Source organism: Oncorhynchus gorbuscha, unplaced genomic scaffold (genome assembly GCF_021184085.1).
Source record: "Oncorhynchus gorbuscha isolate QuinsamMale2020 ecotype Even-year unplaced genomic scaffold, OgorEven_v1.0 Un_scaffold_10820, whole genome shotgun sequence".
In the NCBI taxonomy this organism is placed as follows: domain Eukaryota; kingdom Metazoa; phylum Chordata; class Actinopteri; order Salmoniformes; family Salmonidae; genus Oncorhynchus; species Oncorhynchus gorbuscha.
In genome coordinates this window covers 1-10,587 of record NW_025753510.1, presented here as the reverse complement: position 1 = coordinate 10,587, position 10,587 = coordinate 1, and the positions used below count along the sequence as shown (strand labels likewise).

Genomic DNA, 10,587 nt, shown 5'->3' with positions numbered 1-10,587 from the left:
CCTACTAACCGAGTGGCTGGCTGGCCTACTAACCGAGTGGCTGGCTGGCCTACTAACCGAGTGGCTGGCTGGCCTACTAACCGAGTGGCTGGCTGGCCTACTAACCCAGTGGCTGGCTGGCCTACTAACCGAGTGGCTGGCTGGCCTACTAACCGAGTGGCTGGCTGGCCTACTAACCGAGTGGCTGGCTGGCCTACTAACCGAGTGGCTGGCTGGCCTACTAACCGAGTGGCTGGCTGGCCTACTAACCGAGTGGCTGGCTGGCCTACTAACCGAGTGGCTGGCTGGCCTACTAACCGAGTGGCTGGCTGGCCTACTAACCGAGTGGCTGGCTGGCCTACTAACCGAGTGGCTGGCTGGCCTACTAACCGAGTGGCTGGCTGGCCTACTAACCGAGTGGCTGGCTGGCTGACCTACTAACCGAGTGGCTGGCTGGCCTACTAACTGAGTGGCTGGCTGGCCTACTAACTGAGTGGCTGGCTGGCCTACTAACTGAGTGGCTGGCTGGCCTACTAACTGAGTGGCTGGCTGGCCTACTAACTGAGTGGCTGGCTGGCCTACTAACTGAGTGGCTGGCTGACCTACTAACTGAGTGGCTGGCTGACCTACTAACTGACTGGCTGGCTGGCCGACCTACTAACTGACTGGCTGGCTGGCTGACCTACTAACTGACTGGCTGGCTGGCTGACCTACTAACCGAGTGGCTGGCTGGCTGACCTACTAACCGACTGGCTGGCTGGCTGACCTACTAACCGACTGGCTGGCTGGCTGACCTACTAACTGACTGACTGGCTGGCTGGCTGACCTACTAACTGACTGACTGGCTGGCTGGCTGACCTACTAACTGACTGACTGGCTGGCTGACCTACTAACTGACTGACTGGCTGGCTGACCTACTAACTGACTGGCTGGCTGGCTGACCTACTAACTGACTGGCTGGCTGGCTGACCTACTAACTGACTGACTGGCTGGCTGGCCTACTAACTGACTGACTGGCTGGCTGGCCTACTAACTGACTGACTGGCTGGCTGGCCTACTAACTGACTGACTGGCTGGCTGGCCTACTAACTGACTGACTGGCTGGCTGGCCTACTAACTGACTGACTGGCTGGCTGGCCTACTAACTGACTGACTGACTGACTGGCCTACTGACTGACTGGCTGGCTTACTAACTGACTGGCTGGCTGGCCTACTAACTGACTGGCTGGCTGGCCTACTAACTGACTGGCTGGCTGGCCTACTAACTGACTGGCTGGCTGGCCTACTAACTGACTGGCTGGCTGGCCTACTAACTGACTGGCTGGCTGGCCTACTAACTGACTGGCTGGCTGGCCTACTAACTGACTGGCTGGCTGGCCTACTAACTGACTGGCTGGCTGGCCTACTAACTGACTGGCTGGCTGGCCTACTAACTGACTGGCTGGCTGGCCTACTAACTGACTGGCTGGCTGGCCTACTAACTGACTGGCTGGCTGGCCTACTAACTGACTGGCTGGCTGGCCTACTAACTGACTGGCTGGCTGGCCTACTAACTGACTGGCTGGCTGGCCTACTAACTGACTGGCTGGCTGGCCTACTAACTGACTGGCTGGCTGGCCTACTAACTGACTGGCTGGCTGGCCTACTGACTGACTGGCTGGCTGGCCTACTAACTGACTGGCTGGCTGGCCTACTAACTGACTGGCTGGCTGGACCTACTAACTGACTGGCTGGCTGGCCTACTAACTGACTGGCTGGCTGGCCTACTAACTGACTGGCTGGCTGGCCTACTAACTGACTGGCTGGCTGGCCTACTAACTGACTGGCTGGCTGGCCTACTAACTGACTGGCTGGCTGGCCTACTAACTGACTGGCTGGCTGGCCTACTAACTGACTGGCTGGCTGGCCTACTAACTGACTGGCTGGCTGGCCTACTAACTGACTGGCTGGCTGGCCTACTAACTGACTGGCTGGCTGGCCTACTAACTGACTGGCTGGCTGACCTACTAACTGACTGGCTGGCTGACCTACTAACTGACTGGCTGGCTGGCCTACTAACTGACTGGCTGGCTGGACCTACTAACTGACTGGCTGGCTGGCCTACTAACTGACTGGCTGGCTGGACCTACTAACTGACTGGCTGGCTGGACCTACTAACTGACTGGCTGGCTGACCTACTAACTGACTGGCTGGCTGACCTACTAACTGACTGGCTGGCTGACCTACTAACTGACTGGCTGGCTGGACCTACTAACTGACTGGCTGGCTGGGACCTACTAACTGACTGGCTGGCTGGCTGGCTGGCCTACTAACTGACTGGCTGGCTGGCCTACTAACTGACTGGCTGGCTGGCTGGCCTACTAACTGGCTGGCTGGCGGACCTACTAACTGGCTGGCTGGCTGACCTACTAACTGACTGGCTGGCTGGCTGGCTGGCTGGCCTACTAACTGGCTGGCTGGCCTACTAACTGGCTGGCTGGCTTACTAACTGGCTGGCTGACCTAACTGACTGGCTGGCTGGCCTACTAACTGGCTGGCTGGCCTACTAACTGGCTGGCTGGCTGGCGGACCTACTAACTAACTGGCTGGCTGGCGGACCTACTAACTAACTGGCTGGCTGGCGGACCTACTAACTGACCGGCTGGCTGGCGGACCTACTAACTGACCGGCTGGCTGACCTACTAACTGGCCGGCTGGCTGACCTACTAACTGGCCGGCTGGCTGACCTACTAACTGACTGGCTGGCTGGCTGGCCTATTAACTGACTGGCTGGCTGGCCTACTAACTGACTGGCTGGCCTACTAACTGACTGGCTGGCTGGCTGGCTGACCTACTAAATGACTGGCTGGCTGGCTGGCCTACTAAATGACTGGCTGGCCTACTAACTGACTGGCTGGCTGGCTGGCTGACCTACTAAATGACTGGCTGGCTGGCTGGCTGGCTGGCTGACCTACTAAATGACTGGCTGGCTGGCCTACTAACTGACTGGCTGGCTGGCCTACTAACTGGCTGGCTGGCTGGCCTACTAACTGGCTGGCTGACCTACTGACTGGCTGGCTGGCTGGCCTACTAACTGGCTGGCTGGCTGGCCTACTAACTGGCTGGCTGACCTACTGACTGGCTGGCTGGCTGGCCTACTAACTGGCTGGCTGACCTACTGACTGGCTGGCTGGCTGGCCTACTAACTGGCTGGCTGGCTGGCCTACTAACTGGCTGGCTGGCCTACTAACTGGCTGGCTGGCCTACTAACTGGCTGGCTGGCCTACTAACTGGCTGGCTGGCTGACCTACTAACTGACTGGCTGGCTGACCTACTAACTGACTGGCTGGCTGGCTGGCCTACTAACTGACTGGCTGGCTGGCTGGCCTACTAACTGACTGGCTGGCTGGCCTACTAACTGGCTGGCTGGCGGACCTACTAACTGGCTGGCTGGCGGACCTACTAACTGGCTGGCTGGCGGACCTACTAACTGGCTGGCTGGCGGACCTACTAACTGGCTGGCTGGCGGACCTACTAACTGGCTGGCTGGCGGACCTACTAACTGGCTGGCTGGCTGACCTACTAACTGGCTGGCTGGCTGACCTACTAACTGGCTGGCTGGCTGACCTACTAACTGGCTGGCTGGCTGACCTACTAACTGGCTGGCTGGCCTACTAACTGGCTGGCTAGCCTACTAACTGGCTGGCTGGCCTACTAACTGGCTGGCTGGCTGACCTACTAACTGACTGGCTGGCTGGCCTACTAACTGACTGGCTGGCTGGCTGGCCTACTAACTGGCTGGCGGACCTACTAACTGACTGGCTGGCTGGCTGACCTACTAAATGACTGGCTGGCTGACCTACTAAATGACTGGCTGGCTGGCCTACTAACTGACCGGCTGGCTGGCTGGCCTACTAACTGACGGACTGGCTGGCTGGCCTACTAACTGACCGACTGACTGACTGGCCTACTGACTGACTGGCTGGCTGGCCTACTAACTGACTGGCTGGCTGGCCTACTAACTGACTGGCTGGCTGGCCTACTAACTGACTGGCTGGCTGGCCTACTAACTGACTGGCTGGCTGGCCTACTAACTGACTGGCTGGCTGGCCTACTAACTGACTGGCTGGCTGGCCTACTAACTGACTGGCTGGCTGGCCTACTAACTGACTGGCTGGCTGGCCTACTAACTGACTGGCTGGCTGGCCTACTAACTGACTGGCTGGCTGGCCTACTAACTGACTGGCTGGCTGGCCTACTAACTGACTGGCTGGCTGGCCTACTAACTGACTGGCTGGCTGGCCTACTAACTGACTGGCTGGCTGGCCTACTAACTGACTGGCTGGCTGGCCTACTAACTGACTGGCTGGCTGGCCTACTAACTGACTGGCTGGCTGGCCTACTAACTGACTGGCTGGCTGGCCTACTAACTGACTGGCTGGCTGGCCTACTAACTGACTGGCTGGCTGGCCTACTAACTGACTGGCTGGCTGGCCTACTAACTGACTGGCTGGCTGGCCTACTAACTGACTGGCTGGCTGGCCTACTAACTGACTGGCTGGCTGGCCTACTAACTGACTGGCTGGCTGGCCTACTAACTGACTGGCTGGCTGGCCTACTAACTGACTGGCTGGCTGGCCTACTAACTGACTGGCTGGCTGGCCTACTAACTGACTGGCTGGCTGGCCTACTAACTGACTGGCTGGCTGGCCTACTAACTGACTGGCTGGCTGGCCTACTAACTGACTGGCTGGCTGACCTACTAACTGACTGGCTGGCTGACCTACTAACTGACCTGGCTGGCTGGCCTACTAACTGACTGGCTGGCTGGCCTACTAACTGACTGGCTGGCTGGCCTACTAACTGACTGGCTGGCTGGCCTACTAACTGACTGGCTGGCTGACCTACTAACTGACTGGCTGGCTAGACCTACTAACTGACTGGCTGGCAGACCTACTAACTGACTGGCTGGCAGACCTACTAACTGACTGGCTGGCTGACCTACTAACTGACTGGCTGGCAGACGTACTAACCGACTGGCTGGCAGACCCAATAACTGACCGGCTGGCAGACCTACCAACTGACCGGGCTGGCAGACCTACTAACTGACTGGCTGGCTGGCTGGCTCGCTGGGCCTACTAACTGACTGGCTGGCTGGCCTACTAACTGACTGGCTGGCTGGCTGGCTGGGTCGCTAACTGGCTGGCTGGCTGGTCTACTAACTGGCGGGGCTGGCTGGCCTACGAACTGGCTGAAGCTGGCTGGCCTACTAACTGGCTGGCTGGCCTACTTCAACTGGCCAGATGGTCACTAACTGACTGGCTGGCTGGGTCGCCTACTAACTGACTGGGCTGGCTGGCCTAACAACTGACTACGGCCTACTAACTGACTTGTCATTATTGGCTGGCTGGCTGACCTACTAAAATGACTGGGCTGGCTGACCTACTAAATGACTGGCTGGCTGGCTCACTAACTGACTGGCTGGCTGGGCCTACTAACTGGCTGGCTGGCTGGCCTAATAACTGGCTGGCTGACCTACTGACTGGCTGGCTGGCTGGTCACTAACTGGCTGGCTGGCTGGCCTACTAACTGGCTGGCTGACCTACGGACTGGCTGGCTGGCTGGCCTACTAACTGGGCTGGGCTGGCTGGCCTACTAACTGGCTGGCTGGCTGGCCTACTAACTGGCTGGCTGGCCTGAATAACTGGCTGGCTGGCCTACTAACTGGCTGGCTGACCTACTAAATGGCTGGCTGGCCATGGCCTACTAACTGACTGGCTGGCTGGCCTACTAACTGGCTGGCTGGCTGGCCTACTAACTGGCTGGCTGACCTACTGACTGGCTGGCTGGCTGGCTGGCTGGCTGGCTGGCCTACTAACTGACTGGCTGACCTACTGACTGGCTGGCTGGCTGGCCTACTAACTGGCTGGCTGGCTGGCCTACTAACTGGCTGGCTGGCTGGCCTACTAACCGGCTGGCCTACTAACTGGCTGGCCCTACTAACTGGCTGGCTGGCCTACTAAATGGCTGGCTGGCCTAGGCTGGCTGGCCTACTACTGGCTGGCTGGCCTACTAACTGCTGGCTGGCCTGGCTGGCTGGCTACTAACTGGGACTGGCTGGGCTGGCTGGCTGGCTGGCTGGCCTACTAACTGACTGGCTGGCTGGCCTACTAACTGGCTGGCTGTCGGACCTACTAACTGGCTATTGAACTGGCTGGCTGGCCTACTAAATGACTGGCTGGCTGGCTGGCTGGCCTACTAACTGGCTGGCTGGCTGACCTAAACTGACTGGCTGGCTGGCTGGCTGGCTGGCTAGCCTACCAACTGACTGGCTGGCTGGCCTGCCTACTAACTGGCTGTCTGGCTGGCCTGACCTACTAAATGACTGGCTGGCTGGGCTGGCTACCTACTAACTGACTGGCTGGCCTACCTAACTGGCTGGCTAGCCTACTAACTGGCTGGCTAGCCTGTTACTGGCTAACTGACTGGCTGGCTAGCCTGCTAACTGACTGGCTGGCCTACTGACTGGCTGGCTGGCTGACCTACCAACTGGCTGGCTGGCTGGCTACTAACTGACTGGCTGGCTGACCTACTAAATGACTGGCTGGCTGGCCTGACTGGCTGGCCTACTAACTGACTGGCTGGCTGGCTGGCCTACTAACTGGCTGGCTGGCCTACTAACTGGCTGGCTGACCTACTAAATGACTGGCTGGCTGGCTGGCTGACCTACTAAATGACTGGCTGGCTGGCCTACTAACTGACCGGCTGGCTGGCGGACCTACTAACTGACCGGCTGGCTGGCGGGCCTACTAACTGACCGGCTGGCTGGCGGACCTACTAACTGACCGGCTGGCTGGCGGACCTACTAACTGACCGGCTGGCTGGCGGGCCTACTAACTGACCGGCTGGCTGGCGGGCCTACTAACTGGCCGGCTGGCGGGCCTCTGGCTGGCTGGCTACTAACTGGCTGGCTGGCGGACCTACTAACTGACTGGCTGTCTGGCTGGCTACTAACTGGCTGGCGGACCTACCTAAATGAGTGGGCTGGCTGGCTGGCTGACCTACTAAATGACTGGCTGGCTGGCTGACCTACTAACTGACCGGCTGGCTGGCCCTACTAACTGACCGGCTGGCTGGCGGGCCTACTAACTGACCGGCTGGCTGGCGGGCCACCCACTGACCGGCTGGCTGGCGGGCCCTACTAACTGACCGGCTGGCTGGCTGAGGACCTACTAACTGACCGGCTGGCTGGCGGACCTACTGGCTGACCCGGCTGGCTGGCGGACCTACTAACTGACCGGCTGGCTGGCGGACCTACTAACTGACCGGCTGGCTGGCGGACCTACTAACTGACCGGCTGGCTGGCGGACCTACTAACTGACCGGCTGGCGGACCTACTAACTGGCTGGCTGGCCTACTAACTGGCTGGCTGGCTGACCTACTAACGGAGGGCAACATACCTTGATCCAGTTGACATATGTGGGGACTCTGAGTCGTGAGGACCAGCGCAGGGTGTGGAGGATGTCACTCTCGCTGGGTTCTCCTTGGCCATCCTTCAGCTGCTCCATGTATGCCTTAGAGGGGGGTAGGACCCCCAGGATCCTCCACAGCACCAGGAAGTAGTACTGCAGGGAGCATGCCTCCTGAGAACGCAAGAGATATACTGGTGTTAGTTCCAGGATTATCGTGTGTGTGTTTCAGGAACTATACTATAAGTATAACTATAATTGTGAGGACATTAGTCTTCTCAGTTGAGTGTCTGTGTGTGTGTGTGTGTGTTGGTTACTCACTCATAGGTGTGATGGGCTTGCTCTCCCCGTCTCCCTGGGCTGTATCAAACTGAGAGCCGGCAGACCAGGGAGACCAGACAGGCGTAAAGTCCTTATTATACTTCACCACCCGCTGAACAGCTTCGGAACACCTGGACAAAATACAAAAACACACTACTATACTCATCTCCTTCAGGTATAATGTCATGACTTTATTATGAGCCTTTTATAATGTCCTATTAAAAAAATTTCTTAAAGAAGGTTTGTAATGGGTTATGTCTCTCCATATAGATTGTTTTTAAAATCCTGTTTTTAAAATTCACAGTTTGATGTGTCGTTTCACCTTGCTGTCGAGTCGGCTTCGGTCGTCCTCTGACGCTTCGGGTGACAGGACGCAGTATAATTTGGGTTGCACTACTGTGGAATCTAACAGAGGAGAGAACGTTAAAAACCGCCGTTATAACCCAATCAGCTACGTTAAAAAACGCCGTTATAACCCAATCAGCTACAAGGGTTTTGCGTTTCGTAGAACTTCATAGTTAAGGGTTTAAACACAGTTTCCCATACTTGTTCAATGAACCATTAATGAACATGCACCTGTGGAACGGTCATTAAGACACTAACAGACGGTAGGCAATCAAGGTTAGTTATGAAAACGTAGGACACTGAAGAGGCCTTTCTACTGACTCTGAAAAACACCAAAAGGAAGACGGATTGTCCAATCTATCGTTGCCATGGTAGCTCGGCCAATCTTATCGTCGTCATGATAACTCAGTCAATCTATCGCGATATGGATGTTTGTCCATTACCGCCCAGATCTACAGATGAGGTTATTCCCCCAGAACAGAAAGGCTTTGACTTACTCCTACCTGCCGAGCAGTGCTTAGACCAGTTCTCCTCCACCTCTTTAAAGCCGCAGTAGAGCGGCAGGGCGCTGCGTTTGGATCCGTCCTGGACTGAACCCTGGCCTGACCACGGAGGGGTCAGCAGATTGTACTGGACCTGCAAGCAATAGAGAGAGGGGTTCCAGTTAGTCACTGTGTTAGGAGGGCTACCTCTTCTGACCAACGACCTACTGTAAAAAAAAAAATAGAAAATGTTTCTGGACAATAAAACTCCCAAAGATGTGGTTTTAAAAACAGACACATTTTGATTGGGGGATTTGAGTATTATGCTAATTTGATTTCCACTGGGCCGTGGAAATTGATTCAAGAGTGTTAATAAAACCATTAAAAGGACGGAGCAGCCATTCAGCCTACCTGTTGGAAGAGGTACATAGGAACCTTAGAGTACTGGTGCAACAGGTAGTCTAGAACCAGCAGTATGCGGGCCAGGTTGAGGGGTACGGCTTTGAGCTGGGCCTCCTGATGCTGGGGACCCGCCACCTGAGCAGAGGAGAGAGGAAGATTGGACTTTATTAAATCAAATGTTATTGGTCACATACTTAGCAAATGTTATTAAGTGTTGTAGCAAAAAGTCCTGGTAGAGCCAGGAGTCATGATAGTTGTGAGTCCAAGCCACCACTGGTAGAGTCAGGAGTCATGATAGTTGTGACTCGAGTCCAAGCCCATGAGTACGACAACGCAAAGACAACCTAGTTACAGAGCATTTAAATACCTCTGTGATGGCCTGGGTGACCAGGGTGAGCACGGCACGCCTCCCCTCTCAGACAGGTTGTGGAAGAGGAGCAGCAGGAGCTGGAGGTGCTCCACATTCAGGTCCTCATCTCCGGGGACAGACCCTGGATGGTGTGCTGCTTCAAGGTGCCCACAAACCTAGGAGGGACGGGGGAGAAGATAGAGAGAGTAGAGCGAGAGAGAAACCTTGTGTAAACATGTTTCATTTTAAAGAGAGATCAGATTCTGAACAAAAATTACAAGTTTCTTTTTTTTTATAGCTAGTACTGTCAATATTTATTTATCTCAATAAATTAGCATGGCATTTACCCAATTCATAAAATGGAAATTAGAATTTTACCTCAAAAGCTAAATGGAAATTTCAGTTTGTAATTTTACAGAACTTCTCCCACTCAGACCAATGAATGCAACCACGCGCCAAAATAAATACAATGGTTTCTGTCCTGTATGAGACTACACTGTTCATGTACAAATTACCAAATACACTGACTGTTTAAACCAAAAACTATTTCTTACGATGAACATGAACAATTAAAATCTGACTGATTGACAATTCTGAAATCAGAAGTTGCGTCCACTCTGGTAGGCTACATAACTCCGGTAAAAACACAATTTTCTACAGTGCATTTGGTTACAATGATCCAGCAAATTACATTGGTTGTCAACTCAACTAACAAAGCCTATATGACATTGCCAAATCCATTTTACAAGTATCTGAATGCTGGAAGGTGGCTCGTTATATGTACCCTATTAGAATAGGCCTACCTATCGCTGGTGCGAACAGCAACAATTTTGACAGTCATATGTGATTCACCACCTGGATTTGATCGTACGTAGCAAAATTTGAATTTCTGTTTTGGGGGGGGGTAAAAGTAGAGACTCTGAGCTACAAAATGGTATATCATACATTACAGTTGAGGAAACAATGGGAAAGTCATCCTGCTTTGAAAGTTGATCAACTTTTTAAGGGAAAAATTGCATTTTAGTGTGTGAGACAGAGAGAGCGAGAGAGAGCGAGCAGCGAGCGAGAGAGAGGCGCGAGCGGGCGCGAAGAGCGCGAGAGAGAGCGAGAGAGCGAGAGAGAGCGAGACCGAGACGAGAGAGACCGAGAGAGAGAGACCGAGAGAGAGAGCCCAGAGAGAGAGGCCGAGAGAGGGACGCGAGGAGCGAGAGGCCGAGAGAGAGAGGCCGAGAGAGAGAGAGGCGCGAGAGAGAGGCCGAGA

General features: G+C 55.1%; 1 long non-coding RNA gene across 2 annotated transcripts; it reads right to left on the bottom strand.

Annotated features, from left to right (window-relative positions):
- Window positions 1–8,128: 8,128 nt before the first annotated feature.
- LOC124030359 lies at window positions 8,129–9,390 on the bottom strand. Of its 2 annotated transcripts, none has more exons than XR_006837949.1 (4): window positions 9,345–9,390; window positions 8,987–9,112; window positions 8,597–8,729; window positions 8,129–8,153 (listed from the first exon to the last, which is right to left on the bottom strand). It is a non-coding gene; the product is annotated as an uncharacterized LOC124030359 (long non-coding RNA). The 2 variants fall into 2 exon arrangements; XR_006837950.1 differs by having other exon boundaries at window positions 8,130–8,153; window positions 8,591–8,729.
- Between the last annotated feature and the right edge of the window lie 1,197 nt (window positions 9,391–10,587).